General features: G+C 41.4%; 1 long non-coding RNA gene across 1 annotated transcript in view; it reads right to left on the reverse strand.

Moving 5' to 3' along the window:
• LOC144771576 (uncharacterized) overlaps window positions 1-5017 on the reverse strand; it is a 215095-nt gene extending 210078 nt beyond the window's left edge. Inside the window, exons 1-2 of the long non-coding RNA XR_013599365.1 lie at window positions 4831-5017; window positions 2737-2793 (exon numbers count right to left, since the gene is read on the reverse strand). This is a non-coding gene — a long non-coding RNA (uncharacterized LOC144771576). The remainder of the gene's footprint in view (window positions 1-2736; window positions 2794-4830) is intronic.
• Between the last annotated feature and the right edge of the window lie 21679 nt (window positions 5018-26696).

Genomic DNA, 26696 nt, shown 5'->3' on the forward strand with positions numbered 1-26696 from the left:
TAAACTATTGGTAGTTCATTGTTCCAGACTTGGAATATATATATTGTGGAGTATTTTTTTTGTTGAAAATGGATATGTCTTGCACCCAAGACGCATCTGGCGCTGTATAACAGATGTTTATTGCCATCCCAACACTTTCATTTGACTGCAATGGCATTGCTGGAACCTATAACTATCTTAGATAGCCCAGCCAGGTTAAGTGTTACCAATATACCTCTGATACAGAAAGGCAATTATTATTTATTTATTTTTTTGTACTAGCTTTTACTCTACTAAAAACAAAATATTGTGAACCTCATTCAATTCCGCATAACTGGCTTCGAGGCACCATAAGCTAACACAAGAATTCTAAACGAATTACAAGTGTAATTAATTGGACCTGCTTTCTTAAGTGGAACGGCGAGATGTTAGCCAAGACCTGTGTTTACACACTGGCTTGAGCAATTCCGTTTGTTGTTTTCAGACCTTTCTTAGAAGAAACCCTCACACCTGACTTTGATCCTTTGAACATACCTGTATCAAGTACTCAGAAGTGAGAGCTGGCCGTTCCCACCTATACTCTAAATGCGGAGTGTAACATGGCAAGCAAGACATGCAGCGTCCTGTGTTCAAGTCTTGCTGCTTCTCGGTGCTAACTCTTTGCACGGGTCATGTTCGCATGCTGTCAGCAGCACCCTTTTTTAAAGGGGGGCTTGATTCCTTTCCTCTGATAAACTCTCCCTCTGCCGTCGTCATTACGCCCGGATCCTGCCAATATATCTTGGCCCCTCAGCTGTGAAATCTGGCAAGCACACCAACTATAACTAACTGACGCTCCATCGAACTGGCAGGCTGTGCACCCAGCTTTTCCCCGCATTCTTTTATGCCCCGCCGGCAGCCTGCCTTGTATGGGGGGCCGGAGCGCATGTTTATTATTTTTTTATTTGTTTGTTTCTTGCGTTCAGGATGCAAACCTGCAGTCCCTTTGCCTGTACCTTGCCCCCCCCCATTCAAACAACCCTCAACATTAGGTTCAACCCCCAACATTAGTTTCTGTGCATGGAGTGATTAAGTTGGTTGTAAAGGGTGCCCACGCGGCAAAGTGCAGTGTTGCCCGAAGATCCGATACTTCATGCAAGCAGACTGCCAAAGCCCGGATTCGGGCTATCGTTTGGCCGCATTCACCTGCAACTACATCACCTTCACCAGAGGTCGATGGGAGAAATGTATTCTTCCGATTTATTTATTTTTAAACCCTTATCTTGCCAGATGTTGGCATGTGTTGCCGTGGGTGATCAGAATGTGAGTCGCAACCTTGTCACTCCCAATCACTGGACGCGGACTCGGGGCTCACGTTTAGGAGACCCACTGCCCATCTTTTTAGGGCTCGGGCTCTGCGTACACTGCGCAGCAGTGTCACGCAGCCCAGAGTCCTAATCCCGGCGTTTTGAAAATGGACCTTGGATTCCACATAGCTCGTGCGTGTGGATTTCCAAGGTCCAATTTTATTGGCCTTCGGGTGCGTGCTGTTTTTAAACAGAACACGCAATAGGCCATAGGCGGTGATGTCCAGCCCATGACGCGCAGCTCGGTGATCTTCTTATCCTCGGAAACAGCGGCCGCCATTTTGCAGATGTGCGAGCGGGAGAGAACTGAGCAAGCCGCCGAAGAGAGCGAGTATGAACAGCGGCGTCGCACTGCCCTTGCGCCTACTACATAGCCAACAGCCAGCTAGAAGCTGAGGAGAACAAGTAAAACAAGCGTGAGGCAGCTGCGTGTTTACTTTCACATCGCGCTTTCACTGTAAGTGAAAGCGCAATGCGAAATTAAACACGCAGCTGATTTTGCCAAAGCTGAGAGAGAGAAAAAAAGTGTGTAGGGACTAATAAATGGGAGAGTGTCACGCCGCCGGTAAAAGATCAAATCCCGGTGGGCGTGGCCAAAAGGAGACAAGGCGGCAACAAGGAGGGACTAACAAGCCTCTTTTACAATGAGATGCCAGGCTGTTGCATGCAAGATAATGCGAACCAATCAAAAAGATGGGCGGGGCTTCAACGCCGCCTCCGAGAGCTTTGGAATCTGTATTGATTCCAAGAAGCTCTCGGATGCCGAGAGCAGTGCATGTGCGCTGCTTTCTCCAGCCGAGACCTAAAAATTAATCACAAATGAGGATAAACTCATCATCAATGTACATCTAACTACCCATCTCTATACATAGGATCTAGAACTCAACAATTACATTTAATGATAACTAAAAGGAAGAATGGGTTATACATAGGTCTCTATAGTAATGCATCAATGAGGCCATCTTCAAGACACAGATTAATCTTGTGAGAATCAACGACACCTCTGGGAAAACAATTTATAAAAAGAAACATAACTAATCAATGAATCATTGCTTATCAGATAAACACCAGGAATATTGTGAGAAAAAAAATTCAAGATTATGAAAGTCAAGTTTGTGTTGATAGATCTCTATCACCAAATATTAGTTAAAAAGGGTAAAGTATTTATTATTAAGAGGTGAAATAAACACCCATAGGTACATTCACTAACATATAATGTATAATACTATTAATTAAATGATCGAAGTGCTTACTAACCAAAGGCTTGGAGATTAAAACAATATAAATGTGGTCTATTCAGATCAATTGCAAGTAGACCTGTAACAACAGGTTAAAAGGAGTACGGAATGCAGATCCTTCTTCAATTTAAATGTAAATAGTAAATAAAGAAAGTGCATAAGTTAATACTTACTTAAATCGAACCAAGACAGCTACACGTCAAAGACTTAAATCATGGTCATACACGATCCTGAAAAGAATATTTATAGGATATTTTCATAGTCATAGAGGCTTGTGAGTCTCCAAAATGTGGAGACTGAATAACTCAACAGTATAGAGATGTTTTTAATCCTTACTGTTGACAAGTCTATAGGACACAGTATATGTACACAGGTTTTCACAATATATTGGCTGAATAAAGTATAAATAAAGTTTAGTATCACAACCAAATGAGAGTTTACATGTCATAGACTTTTGACACGTGTGATATGTCGTATAGTTAACTGCGAAGGATATAGTAGCCTTACAGTCAATTATCAAAGTCAGGAGAATCTTATAAAAGGTAAAAATTCCTTGTATAAGAGGTTCTAATGTTCATAAGTGAACACGTGTCACATTGCCAAGAAAAGCAGTACATTACTATCAGCTTTAAAGAAGAAAAGAGGTCTAGAATAACCCAATTTGTATAGTTTTTAAAACATTCAGGAAATGATGTCTTGTTATGTTCAACAAGCATCTTCTATCAGAAATGGGTTATAGTTACACAATGTTAAAAAATGCACGCACAAAGCCAGCAAAAATAAATAAATGTATGCGCATGGCATCTCGGGAACCCGGCGCAATGGCGATTAAAACAATCATTTGCAAAAAAGGCACTGCACTGTTTAATTAGTAATCTGATCCATGGGTCGGAATGGTATCTCCCCTGAAGTTAACATTATGGGTGAATTACTGACACTCATAATCTTTGTGTTATAACTTTTATACACCCTCCAAAGAGGGTAGCTATCTGCATGACTGCTTCTATTCTCACACTTTTCTTAAATAAATTACATAACCACAGATTCAAGCTTGATGCAACATGGGCTAGCAGTCTCTGCCCTTCAGATTCAGGGCTACACGCAGTATCAAAACACGATACAACATCATACGAGCAATACTCTGTTCCTAAGAAGGGCACTTTACGTCCTGATAATGTGTTCCTAGCCTCAGACCCTGATAAAGTAATTTTCATTATTCTACAGTGGATGAACCCATTACCGACATTTTTCTGAGGATGAAGTCTCTACCTCGAAAGTACAATTTCGAAATCCCTGATGATAGAAAAACCATCTCCATAATTCATATCATGGAGCGATCGAGCCTTTAGTCACATTTTTGTTGATTCACTTACTTTCTGTGCTCAGCGATGGAGCTACTATTTTTGTGCCTCTACGTTTTCCATGTGATTATGAATTTAATGTGTTAGCCACGTAATGCACTACATGCTGCATTGTTTGCAAATTTCAAAAGTGTGTGATCCGTTGAAAGGGATCAAAGATTAATTTGTTTTAAAAAGTGCCAGCGGTAGCGTGCTATGGTAAATTCTTTACCTATGGTAACTGGTGTAGCAGTAATTACTGTTCTGGTGTTAAACTGAAAATAGTCAGTTGAAATAGGTGCCCAGAGATGAATGATGTGTGTTTAATTTAAAACGAAAAAACAATGACAGAACTTACTGCCTTATAATTTACTTTTGTTTCTAGTAACTTTAGTCAACGCTGCTGCATATTTTGATCTTCAATCGCTGCAGAACTCAAGTGTACCTGGCCTTGTTCCTTGAACCTGATTCAGGCACTTCATGATGACACAGAGCTTCTCTTTAAAACTTCAGACAAAGTGGCCACTTTAATATTTTTGCATAATAACATCTACTACATTTATAAAGCATACTGTACTAGCTGTCCGGTCATTAGATTCCAATAACATAAACTAAGCTATGCCTAGTCATTAGTACTCAATAGTAGTCATTACATGGACCTCGGAAGGATGAAAGCCAAGTGGGCCCAGCGGAATTCACACCTGTGATCTTTAGGTTACACAAAGATATCTACAATGGATGAATTACTCCACCTGAGTTAGCTTAACAACTTCCCACTCTGGCACTTGTAGTCCTAAATGTTGTGTTTAAAATGATGAACATAACAATGTGTATAGGACGCTAGTAATGGAGGCTTCAAGCCCACCGACCCTGAGATTAAGCTTATAAAAGTGTCAACTGACAAGCACAGAGGTAAGTTCCACGCACCCTTCTACTCCTCCAGAGTGCACCGACATGGCGATCCTCCCTCCAGCTGCTGCTGGTGGTGGCGAACGCGGATCACGTGATACACCAGGTGGGTCCATCCAGGGAGAGGCAGGCACGGGAACTCGGAACCAGAGAAGGATGGAGAACTAGGAAAACTTGAGCGCCACACCGACACAGAAGAAGGACTAGCCGGCACGGATGAGGCGCATGAAACCACGCACTGCCGGGGACGTGGACGACGGACTCACAGCATCGCAAATGCAGGCGATTGGCGAAAGGTTACAAAAGAAAAGCTGACTTAGTCTAAATTGAAAGATTAAATAATAAAAACTAAAGCGCTCGGGTTTCATGATTACGTGCGTCAGGGGCTCTTCCAGGCTGGGTTTTTGCGATATTATAAGAAAACAAGCATTTGCAATGTAATCGGTCTGATAGCATTGCAAATGCTTAAGTTTACAACTGAGCTCGGCGCCGCTTCACGGACACCGTGCTCGGTTTCTTTATATATTTCTTAATTTCAACACTGAGCGCTGTGTCCTTGAAGCGGGCCCTGCGCTCAGTATTAAAGGGTACACAGACATAATATCGACTCCAAAATATCGTTTGGACAGAATATCGAGTTTTAAATATCGTTTGGAGAAAATATCGACAGGACAGAATATCGACAGCCAAAATATCGTTTTTAAGGTAAGTGAAGTAATATCGACTGTAAATAATATCGAAAGTAAAAAATATCGTTTTTTATATAATATGTAATTATTTATAGTGTTTTTATGTTATAATATGTGTGAAAAGTGTCATTTTATGTTATAATTATTTTTAATTAATGATTTTTTTAAATTATTGTGTAATTTTATTCTGTAGCGGGTTGTGGGTTTATAGGGGAATAGGGTGGGAAGTAATTTAATTATAATTAATTAAATATGTAAATTTATTAAATGGTAGTAATAATTAATTAATTGGTAATTAAATAATATATGTTAATTATTTAAAATTTAATTGGTAATTAATTTAATTTAATTTATTAATTGCTAATTATGTAAATTAAATTAATGTATTTCCTGTAGCGGGTTGTGGGTTTATAGGGGAATAGGGTGGGAAGTAATTTAATTATTATTTATTAAATATGTAAATGTATTAATTGGTAGTAATATTTAATTAATTGGTAATTAAATAATATTTGTTAATTAATTAAAATGTAATTGGTAATTATTTTAATTTAATTGATTAATTGCTAATTATGTTAAATTAAAGGGGTATTTTTAGGGTTCAGGGTCAGTTTTTAGTTTTTGGGTAAAGGGGTATTTTTAGGGTTCAGGGTCAGTTTTTAGTTTTTGGGTAAAGGGGTATTTTTAGGGTTCAGGGTCAGTTTTTAGTTTTTGGGTAAAGGGGTATTTTTAGGGTTCAGGGTCAGTTTTTAGTTTTTGGGTAAAGGGGTATTTTTAGGGTTCAGGGTCAGTTTTTAGTTTTTGGGTAAAGGGGTATTTTTAGGGTTCAGGGTCAGTTTTTAGTTTTTGGGTAAAGGGGTATTTTTAGGGTTCAGGGTCAGTCTTTAGTTTTTGGGTAAAGGGGTATTTTTAGGGTTCAGGGTCAGTTTTTAGTTTTTGGGTAAAGGGGTATTTTTAGGGTTCAGGGTCAGTTTTTAGTTTTTGGGTAAAGGGGTATTTTTAGGGTTCAGGGTCAGTTTATAGTTTTTGGGTAAAGGGGTATTTTTAGGGTTCAGGGTCAGTTTTTAATTTTTGGGTGAAGGGGTATTTTTAGGGTTCAGGGTCAGTTTTTAGTTTTTGGGTAAAGGGGTATTTTTAGGGATCAGGGTCAGTTTTGGGTTTTTGGGTAAAGGGTTTTTTTAGGGTTCAGGGTCAGTTTTGGGGTACAGGGGTACAGTGTAAAAATAAAGTAAAATTAAATTTACATTAATTTAATTTAATGAAATTAAATTAAATTAAATTATATTTAAATATTTTTAAATAATTTAAATTAAAAAAAATTATTATATACTTACCAATACTTACGTTGTAATGGTAGTGCGTTGTAAAAGTTGCGTTGTAACGTCATATATCCACTGTTGCACTCTTTGCAGTGGGAATAGTAATTTTTACTCTTTTGTATTTGTACGTTAATAATATTGGCTGTTATTTAATTAAATTTTGTTACTATATATATATATATGTTTTAAGAAATATGATTAAAAAAATATTATTTTTTTACTTTCATTAATTATTTAATTATTAAAAGTTAATTTAAGTATTGGTAATTATATTTTAGTAATCAATTTTTTATATCAATGTAATTAAACATTGTTTTTATTAAAGTCGATATTTTTTACAACGATATTTTTGTAAACGATATTTTGTACTCGATATTTTTGTACTTACCTGTTTGTACATACAAACTCGATATTTTGGTTGTAGATATTTTTTCCTCGATATTTTGGGTAGTCGATATTTTGGTAGTCGATATTATTTCAGTGATCCGTATTAAAGTTAAGAAATATATAAATAAACCATGTGCGGTGTCCGTTAAGCGGCGCCACGCTCAGTTTCAAAGTTAAACGAACGAGCGAGACTCCCAGAGCGTTTCCCTTGCTGGAGCGAGCCAAGGGCACCATCTTTTTGCAAATTAATTACAAACAGATGGTTTCAAGCTCGCTCCCGCAAGGGAATCGCTAAACGTGCACGCGTTGCCATTGAAAGCAATGCAACACGTGCACGTTTTTGGCCAAAACAGAGAGTCGATTACAAGAGGTCCCCCCATGCAGCGTTGGGGAGACCTAAAAAATCAGACTAGGGAGGAAAAACATTGAGTAAAACGGCAAGAGCCCAGAAGCAGTGGGCGAAGGTGCTTCTGTGTGCACGTGTGCTGCGGCGTGTTAAAGTAAAGGGACTGGAAAAACCCAGAAAGCAGTTCTAACACCAGGCTGTCTGCGCAGCGCTGTCTCACAGGTAACATGTGTGCCTAAGGGGGACGCGGGAGTGGTGCGTGCATGCGCACGCAGTCTGCTCTTTTTGGAAGCAGCCCCTGCTCGCTCCCGCAAGGTCGATGCCGCACGAGTATGTGCTTCCAAAAAGAGCAGAGCGACGGCTAAAGGTCCTCCTATGCAGCGCATGCGCACTGCGTAGGCGAGACCTAAAAACAGTTACGGCAAGGTACAGGTTTGCAAAATATATGTAATAGTTGTACCAACTTTACAACGTCACAGTAGACATTTCAGACATATCGGTGAGTAATTGAGACACTGTTGTTCCACATTTCGAGATTACTTTAATGTTAAAACCAACTTTTATGTGTTGTAGAGTGCCACAGGTATTTAATAAACCATACAAAGTAGGGCCACAGGAAGGAGATACTCCAACAAAGTTAAAACCACTTTTCCAATGGGCACCCGTATGATGTGGAAACTTACCTAAAATTGCTGTCATCCATAGCGTTCATCCCACATTTTCATCTGGCATTCCACAAATGTTAGAATCCATCGGAGGAAATGGAAATCAGCGATGACAGAAGGTTTTATAAAGAAGGAAGCGTATTGGGCCAAAGGTTTAAGTCTATGAGGGTTGGTCAGATTTTTATGCACTTTTGGAAGAATGTATATTGCTGGTACAGTAGGATTAGTGTTTATTAAAAAGGCTGATTCTTTTACACTCAGCCAATCCTCCTCTAAACCTGATTTACTTAAAGTGTAGATTTTTTTACTTGCTTCTATCATGGGATTTTTTTTAAGAGTTATTTGTAGTGCTCTGGATCATACAGTTGTTGGAGCAATTCCTCTTTGAATAAGGTTTTATCCATAAGGACAATGCCCCACCTTTCTCAGTTAGTTTTATAATTGCATCAGAGAGTGTCTGAAGATTTTGGAGGGCTTTATGTTGATCTTTAGCTAGATTGTATTTTCTCTGATATGGACTGGTGAAGAGATTATCAATGTCAGTCATAACAGCTTTTTAAAGTTTACAATTCCTTTAGGTATCATAGTGTTTGTTGGACAAAAAGTGGAAGTGTTATGAAGCCTAGTAGTGTCTTGTCTTTGAACAGGCTCTCGCATAACAGAAAAAATTCATTGTCGCAATGTTCAGAAAATTTTATGCAGTTCTATTTTAGTCCAAAATATGTAATTCCAATGTGTCGGAACAAAGAATAGTCCTTTTGCCAGGACGGACGATTCAATATCCATGAGTATGTGTGAGGATAAATCAAAAATGGGTATTGTCAAATTGTTATTTACCATTCCTAATATTGGTTCCTAGTCTGTCTCTGTCTCGGAATATACTGATTCTGATTCCACCCTCGTCTGCTCCCCTGTGTTCTCCTGCAGGGACCTGAACCTTTGAGACTCAGTCCTAAAAAAGCTTGATGGGAGGTGGAGTGTTGATTGTTGTAACCTGTTTGGAATGTTTTATTAATTGCTTGTTCACTGTCTGTATCAGAACTAGTATCAGAGAACATGATTCTTTTATCAGGTTGGAATTAGGGCAAGGGATTTGATAAAAATCTTTCCTCAGATAAGGATATGTACATTCTTTATTGTACCTTTTTATATCGTTTTTGAGTTTATCAGTATTTTTACTTATGTTAAATTGTTCAAACTCTTTAATGGTAGATGTCATTTTGTCTAAAAGTGCTTTGGAGTTAGAAATTGTAGAATCAGAACTAATTTTCTATTTGAAATCTATTTCTTTTAAACGTATTTTGATATGTTTTAGAGATGTCTCAATGCTCAGAATCATCCAGGTTCATGAGCATTTGTTTGCTGAGAAACTGAAACCTATTTTGAATTCCTTGTGATCTGTGAAGATAATTGGAATATTCCTGCTTTGAAAACCTGTCGGTTTGATATTTACATTAAGGTAGTCAGTTAGAAATCTCTCATGTAATTCAGTTCTAACTAATTTCTTTTTTAATCTTTCAAGATGTGCCAAATCTGTCTCAAGTGGGAGGAACCAGTGAATATTTTGAGTATGTATTCATCCGTATAAGAAAGAGTCTCAGGCTCAGACATAGGGAAGGCTGAATGTGATAACTAAAACCCACAAACCACTTCTAACAAGTGGCCAAAAACAGACAAATGTCTGCGCACAAAGTATTTCAATAAATTTGGGCAACCCAATCTACCCTTGTGGCTTGGGTAATAGAAGTCTACAGGTAAGGATGTCTACAAGGGATTTTTTTTAAACATATTTTTTGAACAAATATATCTTATATAGAATGTCATCACATAGCATTGTAAATTATTGAATACATACCTTTTAAACAGTTTGTGAACATAAATCAGTTAAATAAGCCAGGTGTATCATTGGTAACTCCATTTATTCCAACGTGCACAAAAAAGTAGGGTCTCAAAGCATGAACGTCTCACAAACATCGATAACAGAAATCAAAAATGAATCACACATGATGATAAACTTGTCATCAATGTATAACTAGCTACCCATCTCCACATGTCAAAGATTGAGTCTCTCCTATACATCGGATCTAGAACTCAAACATTACATTTCACATTAACTAAAAGGAAGAATGGGTGATATGTCGAAGTTTTGGTCTCCGTTGTAATGCATCAATGAGACCATCTTCAGGACACAGATACATCTTGTGAGACTCAACAACCCCTCTGGGAAAACAATTTGTAAAAAGAAACATAACCAACCAATGAATAATTACTTATCACATAAACACCCGGAATATTGTGAGGAAAAATCAATCTTATGAAAGTCAAGTTTGTGTTCATAGAACTCTATCACCAAATATTAGTTAAAAAGGAAAACATATCCATTATTAAAAGGTGAAAACAGACACTATTGGCAAACCTATAATGTATAATACTATTAAATAAATTATCAAAGTGCTCACTAACCGAAGGCTTGGCGATCAAAACAATATCAATGTGGTATCTTCAGATCAATTGGAAGTAGACTTGTAACATCAGGTAAGAAGGAGTGAGAAAATCAGATCCTTCTTTAACTTAAATGCCAATAGTGAATGAAGAAAGTGTATACGTTAATACTTAAATAGAACTAAGGTAGCCTCACGTCAAGGACCTAAATAATATTCATACTCGATCCTGTAAAGAATATTTATAGGATATTTTCATAGTCATAGAGACTTGTGCGTCTCAAAAATGTGGAGACTGAGTAACTCAACAGTATGGATACGTTTTTAATCTTTGCCGAAAAGTGTAAAATTATGTTGACAAGTCTATATGACACGGTATATGTATTCTGGTTTTCACAATATATTGTCTGAATAGAGCATAAATAAAGTCCCGTTTCACATCCAAATGAGAGTTCACAGGTCATATGACACGTGTGAAATGCCATATAGTTAACTGTGAAGGATGTAGTGGCTTTACAGTCAATTGTTAAAGTCAGGACAATGTTATAAAAGGTAAATATTCCTTGTATAATGTTCATAATTCAACACGTGTAACATTGCCAAGAAAAACAGTGCTTTGTTTTCAGCTTTAAAAAAGAAAAGAGGTATAATAATCCAATTTGTTTAGTTTTTAAAACATGCAGGAAGTGATGTCATGTTCAAAAACAGTCACCGCAAGGAACATGTTTGCAAAAGATATGCAATAGTTATACCAACTTTACAACGTCACTGTAGACATTTCACATATATCGGAAAGTAACGGGGACACTTGCTCCACATTTCGAGATTACATTAACGTTAGAGATCGATATCCTACGATTAACATTGCGAACAATAAATTCACAAGTGCGACTGGGAATAAACTGACTTTTATGTGTTGCGGAGTGCCACATGTAGTTAATGAACTATACAAAATAGACCCACAGGAAGGAGATACTTCAACAAAGTTAAAACCACTTTTCATAATGGCATCCGTATGAGGTGGAAACGCACTTAATTCTGATGTCAGCCGTAGCGTTTGTCCCACAGTCTAATCTAGCATCCCACAAATTTTAGAAGCCATCAGAGGAAACGGAAATCGGCATATTGATAGACCCAGTCGAATGTAAAGCTATCGCCCAGGTGAACTTCAGGGACAGAAATGCCCTGCTGCAAGCTGCCAGAAAAGCCGGCTGCTCCCTAATAGAATATGTATAAGTTATACTATTCCCGGACTATACCCTCACTATGCAACATAAAAGATCCTCTTTCACTCAAGAAGAAATTGAGAGCTCATGATCTCAAATATGCACTCCTATTTCCTGCCGATCTACAGATCACGGATCACGGTTATTAGTGCTCACATTTTTTTCTGGAGTCAGAACATGCTTGGGACTGGATTGAGCAACACCAATTCCACCGTCATATCAATGAAGGGGGTAGGCCGCGCGAAATTCGAAGCCTTGCACACGTGGATGCAGTGGGAAAACAGTGACTCAGAGACATTCCAGTGGGGATGATGCACAACTGATCCTGGCATAGCACAGGGAGGCACTTGAAGTGTGATCAACACTGGGTGCGTTTCCCCCCGCTGATTTGTCTAAGAGCTCTTCTTCATCCTCTACTGAAACCTCCCTTGATGACCATGAGATTCCGTATGGCTCGCCGCTCTTTCCTGGTGTCACTTCTCAGACAGCAGACAATATGATATAATCCTTGCACTGAATGTATTCCTTGCAGCTTTAGCTGTATGGCATATTACTTGGCCAAGTCCTTGGGAAGATTATTCTGAAACAGCTATGACCTAATAATCAGTCATGCCCTCCCTGTACTGTGGGGTGCAGTGTGGTGGGCGACACGCAGTGGTTGGAGGTTATGGGGTGAACCACAGTTTCCTGGCATGTTTTGTGACATTTACATCCAATGCAAGGTTGCATATCATTATACTATGCTCTGACAACACTCTGAGTACCTTTACTTTTTCTGATCCCAGGCCACTTCTCTTCTCTGAATTCTCACATTGTTAGATGGTTAATGCTGCCTGTTACACCTGCAAAGTCTCATGGACAGAACGTTGGTGAAGCCTGTTCCAAGGGGTGGGTGGGTTGGTGTTTAATTGTAGTTATTTACGTCTCGGTCAGTGGACTGTGTATCCGGACATCGGTTCTGGCCCATAGGACCCTCCTCGATATTCTACATAATCTGGAATGCGAGCTGCATATAAACATGACACGTGTTACTGTCACAGGGCAGACTCTAGAAACACATCCCAAACTACAGAAGCAACATACCACTTGAATGGAAATACTGAGATGCATTGATTATGCCTCGTACCAGGCTAAGGCACATAAGAAAGGATTACAAGGCAGGCAGATCATTAGCACATACTCCATTGTACTGTGGGTGCAGGTATGGTGATAGACATGCAGTGTGGTTGTGGGGGCGCACCACAGGATCATGACATGTTTGTTTGACATTTGCATTCAATGTAAGGTCGTGTATCATTACAATATGCTTGGAGAGCATGCCGAGTACCTATACTTTTGCTGACCCCACTCCTCATCTCTGAATCCCCACATGCTTAGGTGGTAATGCTGCTTGTGTCAGCTGCAAAGTTTCATGGACGGAACGTTGGAGAAGTCTGCCCTAAAGGGGGTGTGTTAGAGTTTAATTTTCACACAGCTTCAGTGGCATGTAGCCGAGCAGTGGCCGAAGGAAGGGGAGGGCTGCCCTCCCTCCTGTCCCCTATACAGAGCCCACTACCTCCCTACTGGATGCTGCCCTGTCACTTAAACTCCTGTAATGTCAGGAGTTTGAATGCGCACATTAAGCGATATAAAGTCCACTAATCGCTTATGCACTGGAACGCTCATATAACGTTCTTACAAGAAACCCACCTTACAAACACTGAAGGAATTTGATTGCAGCGCCACTGGAGAGGACAGGTATTTAATGCCACATACCCTTACTTATTTGTCTGGCCCTGCTCTGGGTGTGGGCAGGGGTTCTGTTGGTGGTGGGAGTCACACATTGATCTGTATATCAGATATGTTCTACTATATAGCAGACCGGATGTAATGCGATTAGTTCTGGGCTGTTTTATGCCCCAAAAGTGGATCATGGCAAATACTGGAATTCCCTAACTAGGAAGCTATCCAGTTGGATAGGGGTTCTTTGGATACTGGGGGAGTCTACAACTGTGTCCTGGATATAGCAGGGGACAGGTCTATACCTTTGCTTCCACAGCAAGCCCTGGTATAACAGGCTAGAGATATGCAGTTGGATAGCTGGGTGCCATGGATGTGTGACATCAACTGCAATCAGAATACGCAAGAATGCTACTTTTACTGCCCATCGCACAACATTTTCACCAGATTAAACCACGTTGTTTGCACATCAGGGGTACTTAACTTCTTGCAGTTTGCAGAATGCAAACCCAAAGTTATCTCCGACCATAACCAGATAGCGAGAGCTCTGGGATGGGGTGGGGTAGGATTCGTTCATCAATCCTGACTTGGCTTACAATGTTTGAAGATGCCTGCTTTCAGCATATTGAACAATTCTTCAGTAATAATGAGGGTACTGCCTCCTTGCTGTTCATTGAGTGGGAGGCCTTTAAGGTCTTGGCCAGCGGGCTGTGTATCCCGATATTGATTCGGCCATGTAGGACCATACTCAATACTCTACATAATCTAGAACACAAACTGCATATTAACATGACACGTACTTCCGTCATAAGGCAGACGCTTTAAACACTTTCTGAACTACAGAAGCAACAGGACACTTCCATGGAAACACTGAGATACACTGATTTTGCTGTACCTAGCTAAGACACATATGGAGGATGACAAGGCAGCCAGACTACTGGCATGTATGCTTAAAATCCCGCCCACACACTCCACGCCAACCTCCATCAGGTATCATCTTGGGCACTCTCGCTGCACGCAAGTGATATTAATGCTGCATTCATTACCTTTTATCAGAATATCTGGAGAAGAGCTCCTCTTCCTCTGCCAGATGCAATTATTGACTTTTTATGGGCTGTATGTCAGTTGCTTTCACAATACACAGGGGTATGAGGAAGTGGTGCCCCCACTCTCCATTTGACATCACTTTGGCAATTGAAGCACTTACTGAGACCTTATGCAGGGTCAGGGTGAACGTGGGCATCCCAGTGGCCGGAAGCACTAAGGTGGTATCAGTCTATGCAGATGACTTATGTGAGAGATGTCTAAGCTGATCTAACCCTGATAGCTCTGCACCAGTTCCATCTAGTTTCCGTGCTCAACATCATTAGCAATAAATGTAGCATTTCCACTCTCAGTAAGGGTTCCATTCCCAGGCCTTTGGGTGCGGACCTGGGTACCCTGCGCTCGGCCTCATATTGTTTCAAATATCTTGGAGTACAGATATACCACTCCAGCACTGATAATATTGAAGGAAATTTGAGAGTGGCAGTTCACTTGTTGAGAGCGACAGGTTACATTCTGGACCACTCTGCTTTTGTCCATGGTTAGCCCAATGGTCCTGGTGGTTGCTGTTACTGTCCTAAGATTGGGATTGATGCTAAGCCGCCCTCTCGTCTCCCACGTCTCAGCAATTCCATTGTTAGGCTTTCCCCTGTAAACAGGGAGGCTACCCTAAGTGCTCTGACCTACTGGACCACTACTAATATCATGCAGGTGGAAGTTCTCTTTGATGCAGGGACCCTGATGAGCTTGCATGAGCTCTGGGAGCAATGTAGCGAACATGAGGGGCAATTCATGACATACGAACACATAAAGGCAGCAATACACGCCCTTTGGGATACGGCCATGCAGGAACCGCCACACAAAAGCCTGTCTAAACTATGCACACATTTGGAATGAGCTGTAAGCTCATCCACTGGCTGTATCGTGGTCAGCTGCAGCCTGCCCAAGTCAAAAAGGAAGATCATCATGGATGACTTCAGCTGAACCATTCCTGTAATTATCTGGGGAAGTCATCCCAAACCATCCTGAAGTATGCCTATAGGGCATAATATTTAAATGAGATGACTCCCTGAGTCATCGGAGAAACTACCCCAGGATGAGGTTCTGATTACGTCATTTAAAAGTGTGTGATCATCTCCTTCTACTCCAGGAATACTAAGTGACAACTTCAGGATGAGTGTGAATTACTCCTGGATGATTTCAAGACAACTTCAGAATGAGTCTTAATTACACCAGGAGGACTTCAGAACAACTTCAAGATGAGTCTTAATAACATCAGAATGATTTCAGGACAACCTCAAGATGGCTGTGCATTACTTGAGGATTATATTAGGATAACTTATGAATGAGTGTGAACTACTCTATGATAATTTTATGACAAGTTTAGAATGCGCATTGATTACTCCATTATTATTTTCTACCATCTTCTAAATTCTTATGGAATACTTTTTAAAGAATTAATGACAACTTTGTGATGAATCTCAAGGATACCATGAAAAAGGTTGGATAGTTGAAGATCATTGCCAAATGACTAAATATTAAGTGAGGGTTGGATCACCTTGAGAGTTCTGTGACAGGAGTACATTCTCTGTTTGACACTTTGACCATCCAGGGTCCATCCGGAAGAATTTAGAAAAACTAACTTGTAAGTAATAACTTGGGGAAGCACCACCCCCTTTTAAAAATGCAATTGTGGTTGGGTGTAACAAATGTTCCTTCTTGGTACAATACAGCTATTTAAAAAATAACCAGTAATCAGACCAACCAAAGCTTTTTCTTCGGCATATCATTTCATGCATCTTCACAGTAATAAGATGGACAGTGATAGGAACCTGTGCGAAAAGTAGATGCCAGCATAAGGCCATATAATTTGTATTTAAACACAGCATTGCATCGTGTGACGTTCAGCCATACTAATAGGGTCTTGACTTTGAGGTACAGTTTATTATACTATGTTTTAACATAATAACTTGCTGATGTAAGTAAAAAGGGCTTGAATGACATATTGATGTTTAATTTTATTAAGTTAAAACACATACTTCACCCAGAGGAACCCAGAACACCAATACAAGACAATATCAAAGATATGCAAAAATTAAAGTAGTCAACGTAAACAAGAAACATTGTTATATGTTTTCAGGCTTGGCATTTTCTTTAGTTCTCCTCTGACAGCATTTTTTATGGCAAGCTTTTTCTTCATAGATCTGTTGTTTGAAACTTATCAGCTATTGGCCCTTGTACATAGGTTTTGTAAACCCTAAAAAAACCAACAAAAAAGATAACAAAAGCATAGATTAGAACCTTGGTCTGCCTTAAAAAAAACAGCAAATGTATTTACAGCCAGCATGATAAGATGTTAGGAGTATAGGGGTTCATAAGTTAACAGTATGTGCACTTCACTTGGACAGTGCTTGTGTCATAGGTGCAAAAAGGAGTACAAGCACATTTAAGTCATTTATAGGATTGTAGGTTACAACAAAAAAATCTCTCTCTGAACTAGACGAGTGATGTGCCAGAATGTGGATGTTCATATAAAAGCACTGTCAAAGGCAATAGGTCTCTTCTATGGAAGACCTATTGGCTTTGTAAATATGTTTTAGCAATGTTGGACACCAGAGTGGTTGTTGTTCGGCATGGCTAAAGGTTAGTAGGGTAAAGAAGAGTGGCATGGAGTGTCATGAAGTGGAGTAGAGTGCAATGTTATGGAGTGGCGTACAGTAGAGTTGAGTGATGTGGACAGGAGAGAAGTGAAGAAGCATACAGTGTTGTGGCAGGATTAGAATAGAGTTGAGTGGAGAACAGTGTCAGAGTGGAGTAGCATAGAGTGTTGTGAAGTGGTGTATAGTGGAGTGGCAGAGAGGGTGCTGAGTGGAGTGTTGTAGAGTATAGTAGCGTACAGCGGAGTAGATTGTCATAGAGGAGTGAAGTAGTGTGTCATAGAATAGAATGGAGTAAAGTGGCATTGAGAGAGTGTCGTAGAGTGGAGTAGTGTTGCAGAATGGCACAGAGTAGAGTCAAGTGCTGTGGAGTGGCATAGAGTGGAGTACAGTGTCGTATAGCAATTCAGGACCCTAGTGTAATTTTATCGATTCAAGCCCTTATATAGGTATAACTCACCTTGTCCTTATATAGGCATAGAAATCATAACCATATTTAGACATAGCCCATCCAGTCCAAATACGGCATGGCTACTTCCACTAGTTCCGAAAATCCACAACGATTTTTTAGAAAACTCGGCTTCAGCAGTTAGGGACTTCCCCTTGCTTGAATATTGATTTGTCCAAGAACTCATGGAGTTTTCACAGAACTGAGACTCTTTAATGACTTTATTATGTCCAACTTTACGTCAAACTCGGCACCTTCAAGGTATAAATATGCCCACACTTGCCATAGCAAACACACAGTGGTTTGGAGCAGTTCAACTATCTACTTGCCCGACGCAGCTCACTACAGCAAGTGCCAAAGGAAGCCGACCCTCCAGCAGACGCACTGAGAGAGACGCTGTCTTTTCTCCTGCCGAGAAATCCAGCCCCAGTGTTTCCAAGCTCACCTTGCGGGATGTTGGGAAATCGAGTCCTGAGACATAGAGATACCAGACCTCCTTCATTCTAAACCAAGGTACGGAGCGGATTAGACTCTAAGAGAAATCTTGGATAGATTCTTGGCAAAAGAATGCTAAACTTATGCTACACCACACTTACTTCTCCCCTCGTACTAGACTTGGGTTAGGTACATCGGGGTAGGCGTATTTTAGAAGCACCAGTTGAGTACTTTTAGTCTTTATTTATTTATGTATGTATTTTATGGCTTAGAAACCATACCATGCTTTTACAGTATTATTTTATAATACTCTTCTTGCTGTACGCATTATACTTTACAGCCACTATTACGATTGTAGCAGTTCATTTCTTCTGCATGAGAAAGAAGACTGTTAAATAAATACTTTTATTGAAAAAGCCCGTCTCTCTATTTCTCTGCACCTCTGGTGAAACGAAGCATGCACGATTGACTGAGTGAAATATCTATCTATTGTTTCCACGACTCTGACGATACGTTTTATCTTGGGGAAACAAAGTTGTCATGTTTATGCAGTTGTCAGAAACGAATCCCTTCTTGTTTATTCAAGAAAGTTTCTAGTGACCTCTGAGCTAACTGGCACTCACAATTAAGTTTAATATATTCGATAGAGACCTAGTCGACCTAAGTTCTATGTCACATCTATAGGATATATTATTCCAATGCGCACAGCCTATTGGGAATATAGGAACTACACTACATGGCGTCCAACGTTTGGTAAGGCACTAATTTAACACTAGATACTCAAATAACTCAGTCGTGCTTTTCACAGAGACCCCTATTTTCACGTAAAATACTCCAATAGACGTTTGGAGTGGGTTAAAGGATAAAATAACCGCCATAACTGAGTAGGATGAAAAATCCTATCTATTAGGTTTTGGTTTGTTCAACGTTGAAGGATACAGTGTTCCAAAATATTGTGCACCTTATCTTTGTTCCCTTGAAATTTGCTCTGCAAACTTTCAGTCAACAAAATGAGTGACGAAGAAAACGGTGGAGATGCAGTAAATGCAAACCAACCGGGTTTAAACCTTACAGGTTTCCAAGAAACCAATGCAGATGCTATAATCATCCTGGAAAATGTACGGAAAACAATCGCTATAAAGCTTATACAAAATGGCCTATCATCAAGAGGTGGTAGGGTAATTTTTGTCATAGAGGCACACGAATATCGGCAGACAGAGGTATTCTATTTATGGATTATCTTCCCTGATGCAAATCCAAGAACACATGTGTTCCACTTCTACAAGATAGAGGAACCCACAGTGGAATACGTTCCTTTTGAGGACATTGAAATTCCACTAACTTACCAAGAGCATCAGCTCTGGTTTAAAGGCGCCCTACAGAATGAAAATCACATTACCAGGCTCGGTCCACTGGGTAGACCAGGAGCAAGATGGTCGGTACTAGCTAGCTATACACCACATCCTGACATAGAAAGAATGACAGATGTAGAACTGTTAGCCCAGCTAAAACAATTAATTAAAATACATAGACATTTGGTACAATATGTCATGCGTACACTAACAGTCCAACCTGCTATAAGAATTCCACAGCACACCCCTCATCAGGGGAACACAAACAAAATTACACCACAGACCATACAATTGGTCATTGGTAAATTACAGACAAAAAGGGAACAAATTCCATTCTGGTTAGCTAAAAAAATAACTCAAATCGAGGCGGTATTTCCAGCTAGTACACCTCATGAGAAACACAGAATTCTAACAATCTGTTTACCAATGGGGATCGCACCACACCTGGAGGACTGTGACACTTGGGGTACAGTCTTTGCTGCAATCTACACAAAAACACATGGTGTTCCGTCCATGGCGGTAATACCAGACGTCCTCAAACAGATTCAAAATGAATACAGGGCAGAGCCTGCTTTGAATCTCGGTATGAAGTTACTGAAGGATTTTAAACAGGTCTCAGCTATAATATTAGCTAATATTATAGGTGAAGCAGCATCCGTGGCGATTCACCAAAAACTAAAAGAACTTGATGTAACTGAGCAACCGTATGGACTGGCCAGAATAATTGAGAAATCCTATGAAGAACTAGGTAGAGATAGCTTGGGTGGGAAACCAGTAAAGCCCGAACTAACAGAACATCCTGAAAACGTTTTTTTATTAAAAACACACTCACTGCTCCTAAAAAGAAGTGGGAAAATACCAGACAGACACTTCCTAAATAGAAGCGTTTTAAATCCAGAGGTAGGTCTCCTCAAAAGGAGCCCTCTAAAAAGAGGTATAACCTCAGAAATAGGGATAATTTGAGAAAACCTGATAGATATCAAGATACTGATACCTATTCCTCTCGTACCTTTCAGACTTCCCCACAGCAACTATTCTATCATTAGCACTTCAATCAGCTAATTTCAGTATTTTTGGTGACTTCAACCTACACCTTGAGCGGCAAGATTCCCCCAACATATTGAAGTTTCTTGGCGACCTAGAAGCCTGCCAGCTTCACCAACTGATTGTGGGACCCTCTCATCAGGCAGGCCACCTTCTTGATCCAGTTTTTACTAACATAGAGGAAGCTACAGCGGAATCTCCCAGCCCTCTTAGCTGGACTGATCACTTTCTGGTGTCAGTGTCAGTGAAGATTCCAGTTAGTGGCAGGGAGATCCCCCCTCCCTCCTTACGGAGGCGTCCTTGGAACAGCCTAGATATAGTTCAGTTTGAAGCTAGGCTTAACCAGACACGTCCTGTCTGGCCAGATAACATGGATGAAGCAGACTATGCCTATAGAGAGTGGATAAACAATTCTCTAGACCACTTTATCCCCATGAGATGCTCGAGACCTAGGCGAGCTCAGACCCACCCTTGGTACTCGGAGACTCTTGTGGAAACAAAAAAGCACTGTAAGCTCCTAGAACGCATCTGGAGACGATCGTACGACCCTCTAGCTAAAACTAAATTTAGAATGGCCACAAAAACCTATCATAAGCTTATAAAGAAAACTAAAGCCATGTACTACACAGATCTGATTATTTCCAGTACAAATCGTTCTAAAACGATCTTTTCTCTGGTAAAGGATATGACCAAAGCTCCGGCAGGCACAGGCAATTTGATAGTGTCGGATGCACAGTGCGAAGAACTATCTGGCTTTTTTATCAATAAAGTTAAAGGTATATATGATTCCTTACAACTGGACAGCCTGGTGGGGCCCTCTAATCCTGATAAAGACACTTTTGACCCTCCCTACTCTCTCTTTACTCTCCCATCTATAGATCAGCCAGGGATAGTACATCTAGCCCTAAGAGTAAAATCAGGCTCCCCAGATGATCCCATTAAACCAGTTCTGTTTAGATCACTTCATGACTCTGTCCTGCAGGGAGGGCGGGAGCTGATTAATCGATCTTTACAGCAAGCCGAGGTCCCTAAATCCTGGAAACACGCCAAAGTATTACCCCTTTTGAAAAAAACAACTTTGGATCCACTTAGGCCTGATAGTTTTCGACCTATATCGTTGCTTCCCTATCTTGCGAAAGTGATGGAAGCACATGTCAATTCCACTCTGACTGCCTATTTGGAGTCTAATGGGATCCTTGATGACTCCCAGAATGGCTTCCATGCTAATCATAGTACGGAGTCTGCCCTGTTAACAGTGACAGAGCATCTGAGGGCCTCCCTGGATATGGGCCCAACCTCTATCTTGGTTTTGCTGGATTTGAGTGCGGCCTTTGACACGGTCTCCCATAAGATACTACTTGAGAGACTGTGGGAGATCGGAGTCAGGGAAACGGCCCTGGACTGGTTCGCGTCTTTTCTATCTGACCGTTCCTTCCAGGTGCACGCCCCGCCGTACTCATCCAGCAAGCTCCCTCTTGAATGTGGAGTGCCTCAGGGGTCTGCGCTCAGTCCCACATTGTTTAATGTGTATGTCCGCCCCCTGGCCTTGTTGGCTCGGGAACGTAAGATCTCATTAACATCTTATGCGGACGACACGCAACTTATTTTCAACTTTTCCAACAACAATGTGGAGGACCAAATCAAATTCCAGGAAGACATTTTGGCGATCTCTAGGTGGCTATCCAATAACTGCCTTCAGCTTAATGCCTCTAAAACAGAGGTACTTCTGGTTGGTAATGGCACGCAGACCTGGGAAGAGCACTGGTGGCCTCAGGCGCTGGGACCTGCCCCTTTGCCCAAGGAGTCGGTGAAAAATCTGGGGGTGCTACTGGACAATACTCTCAACCTGGAGTCTCATGCCCAAAAAGTGGCAGGCACCTGCTTTGGGCGTCTTCGCTCTCTTAAACCCATTCTTGGTTTTTTTGAGCCTGCCACTCGTCAGATCATAGTCCAGGCCTCAGTTTTATCTCACCTGGACTATTGTAACGCCCTCATGCTGGGATCCAACTTGACGGCAATAAATAGGCTGCAAAGAGCACAGAACGCTGCCGCCCGCGTTCTATTTGCTCTACCCAAAACCTGCCACACGTCCCCCCTTCTCCGTCGACTACACTGGCTTCCTATACAACAGCGCATTCACTTCAAAATTCTTTGCCTCACTCACAAAATCCTGTATAACATTGGCCCCCTAACTCTGCATGGACTGTGTTCCTTCTATACGCCTGCGCGCGCACTCCGCTCAGCGAACCTCTCACTGGCCTGTACTGTCAGAATTCGGAGGAGCAGAGCTGGTGGCCGGTCCTTCAGGTATCTGGCCCCTAAGCTCTGGAACTCTATCCCCCCTAAAGCCCGGGCTACCACTAATCACTTGCAATTCCGGAAACTTATAAAAACCTGGTTATTTGCATCCATCTAGCACCTCCTTTATCATACTAGGACCTGGCATGTCTGCAAGCGCTGGGACGCCCCGTTGCTGGGGTAGCCATGCGCTATATAAGCTAGTTTAACATAACATAACAAATCGGAAAGAAGAGGACGATCAGAACGCAAGGAAGAATATGTGAAGTCCAAAGACGATCAACACTTTGCAAAACTTTTCAAACGTTCCTTGCAAATACATATCTGGTTACACCATGGGTTGAATTTTGGATTGTGTTAGGTGTACTTTTTCTACAACTATGGCTCATTCTTGTTTTAAGTTTGGGGAAGCTGATAGATGGAAAATATAGTAAAATGGACAAAGCAAGTAAGAACATCAACTTGCTCCTGAAACCATACAAATCATCTCATCGTGAACAAAGAGACCTGTCATCAGTGAACATCACAGCAGTTCCTCTACCTGGTGGTATAGCATGGGACAGAACTGATTATGACATTTATGGTCCGGTAGAGCTGTTTAAGATTCCACACCAATTTAAGGTTTCCTTGAGTGACTTTGTTTCACCCAGAACATTTTCTGATGATTGGGACTTTGAGACTGTTAATAACATGATGGCAGACTTAGAAATGTCAGCAAAATTTACAAAACATGAATACTTAGAAGGTTCATCTGATTATGAACAAATGTATTGTTTTAATCATTATGGTCATCATTATGTGCACAAATCTGCAAACCCTAGAAATGTTTTTACTTATAATCAATTGGAACATTGTCCGACGCCACCAAAGGGTAGCTCAAAAACATTTTTATAAAAAGTGTCCATACTTCTCAGGTTTTAATGTCTCGAATCCAGAAACATTTTACTTTAAAACTGTTAATAAGACAGGAATGAAAAGTAAGTTGACTAATACTAAGCAAATTTATTCTGCGGCCTTTTATGCTCAATTGTCCACATTAGGTTTTGACTTTTGGAAAGACAACATTGTGAGAAGTTAGGCTGGCATATGATGTCCACTAGTTCTAGTGGGCACCTTGCACCAGTCTAATCGACCCTTATTGATGGTGGTTGTAAAGTCAACCTTATAGAAAGCTATCCTAGTGGTAGCATGAACCAGCAGTCATCAGGCTAAGACTTCAGTAGGCGAGTTAAGCAAGTTGTTTTACCAATTATAATTCCTTGAGTACCAAATGAAAGGACACCACACAAGGTATATATCAAATATATATGTATTTAATCTAAACACAACCCCTTCTGCACTCTTTATGAGGTCAGAGGTAAAAATACAATACAAGTCACACAATTAATATAGAAAAGTTGCACAGTATATGTTATGCCCTAGGGGCCTCACAAACCATATATTAAGTAAGTGGTATAAGAACCACAAGAGAATTAGAAAGCAGGTCTGGGGCCTGTGGAATCACTGGGGCTACTCTAATCAACCAAAGGTTAGGAAGTAGGAGGCCCACGGGAGACGCGTGCAGTGTCTAAACACAGGCGAGGGTTACCATTGACTTTCGATGGAGATCGTAAAAGTTACAAATATACAATTTAAGGACACTTCCGGATGGACTAGGATGGAACCCTTTTAAACTAGGACACTTCGAGAGTCATGACCCACGGGAGCACCGAAGCACTCGTGTTACCTCACTTCAGGGAAGCCGGGTGCATAGGTGTCTTTTCGTGTCGGGTTTCGTCGTCGTTTTCTATGAAGAGCTGCAAAGAAGTGCTGCAGACGACCAGGGAAAAAGTGTCCGGCTGGATCCAAGGGTGGATCGAAGATCTGAAGAACCTGAAAGCAGAAGGGACAGAGTCTGGGTCACTAGCCAGTGACCAGGAAGGTACCAGGAAGGAACCAGGCGATGCCGGGTGATTTCAGGTAAAGTAGTCAAACTTTTCTCTTCAGCCACGAGGTTCAGGAGGCACCGAAAATGACCAGTTGCTGGATTCGAGCTGTCCCATGATGGATCTAGTTGACTGCAGTGTTGGTATCCGGATTGGACCCAACAAGCCTTGGCAACCGTAACCCACGCAGGATGTCAAGATTGGCTCTGTTGCAGACCAGCAAGGTCTGTGGTGCTTCTCCTTTGCAGGGAAGTTGGAGCAAGCCTGGAGCAACCAGAAAAGTGAGTTAGTTTTAAAATGGAGTCTTCAGGGGGCTAACAGACTTGGAACCGGGAAGACACGTCAAGCTCAAATGCAAAAGCAGGGCCCACAGAACACTTGCGGATTGTGGGGGCCTGGGCTTCAGTGCAAATGGGGCTCAGGGCTGGGGCTTCAAGCACCCCAAAGCACAACTTCGAGATACCTTGTTGAAGGAGTGCAGCTTGCAAAAGGCAGGATATCCAGGAGTTCCGGTCCCACGACGCTCATGTCCGCCACATGTCTCAGCTTTGCTGTGGATGTGGGTGGGGGTCAGAGATGTTTGGAAGTCCAGGTCCTGTGTTGCAGATTCTTTGGGATCCAGCGGGAGCCTCGAAAATGCAGACCGGCAAAGTTGCTGTTGGTGCCTGTTTGAACAGGGTGGTCACTCCTTGACCACAAGGGAGATATCTTCCATCTTCCAGTCAGAATGGAACGTCGAAGGTCCAGGATATGTCTTTCAAAGATTTGTCCAGGGTAATCCAAAGTCCTAGTGACACAGCTCCTATACTTTTACTACGGATGGGGGCTAGACTACCTGGCTAGGTCCCTCCTATGGGTGCACCTGAGAAGGGGGTAGTTACACCCCTTTCCCTCTGTCCAGTTTCGTGCCAGAGCTGGGGCTGAGTGCCCCAGCAACTGGTTTGAACCGGGCTATGCATGGAGCACCTTGTATGCCCCAGGCAGTGTATGGAAAAGCATCTGCTGATGCAGCCCTCCCTGCCCAATACACAAAACCCTGTCTGGACAGGAAACCTATTGTCCAGGCCTCCCCTGCCAGAGTTCCATCCAGCAGCAGGAGGTCAGACTCGTGTCTGGGGCAGCAGCATCCATTTTGTGATGCTGAGGCTCTGTTTAACTTTAACCGGGTAAAGCAGTAACTACATGTTTTCTCCCTGTAGAAGGGTGGAATGCTACCCCCTCCGCCCAGACTGGCGGGGGGGGGGGGGAGTAGTATTCCAAAGTGTTTGACACCTTACACAACATGTTTTGATAAAGCCAAACCAAAGTTAGCATTAACCGCAAGGATTATAATGCACTTAAGAGTATATGGTATGGCTATATCTTAGAACAGCTATAAGGAGATGGTTCTGAAAGCTGCAGAGGGGTTCACCTCATGCTAGGGCACCCTCTCACATAAAACCAAGCCTCCAGGATTGTTAAGGCCTGCCAATGGAGTGACTTATAGATGTATATGTGTCTATATGTATATATAGATATAGGTATACTACATCTAAGTAAGGGGTGATTACACCACCTTACCCAGGCTGTGTGAACAGACCTGTGGTGTCAGTTTGGAAGGCAAACCAGGGGTGGCACAATACATGCTGCAGCCCCTGGTAGGCCTAAGGTGCACCTATGCCCTGGGTACCTATGGTACACTATACAGGGCTCACAAGGGTGACCCAATAACCAATCTGGTATGTACATTAAGTACATGGAGTCCATTTTATAGAGAAAGCAGATATACTGGGGCCATGAATAGCAGGGTCCCAGGCCAACTAAGTCGAAAACCAGCAAAACACCAGGAAAACAAGTGGGGGCAACCATATAGTCAGATTCCACCTTCCTACAAACATTGAGACAAAAACTGT

The sequence above is a fragment of the Lissotriton helveticus genome, chromosome 1_1, assembly GCF_964261635.1.
Source record: "Lissotriton helveticus chromosome 1_1, aLisHel1.1, whole genome shotgun sequence".
Taxonomy (NCBI): Eukaryota; Metazoa; Chordata; class Amphibia; order Caudata; family Salamandridae; genus Lissotriton; species Lissotriton helveticus.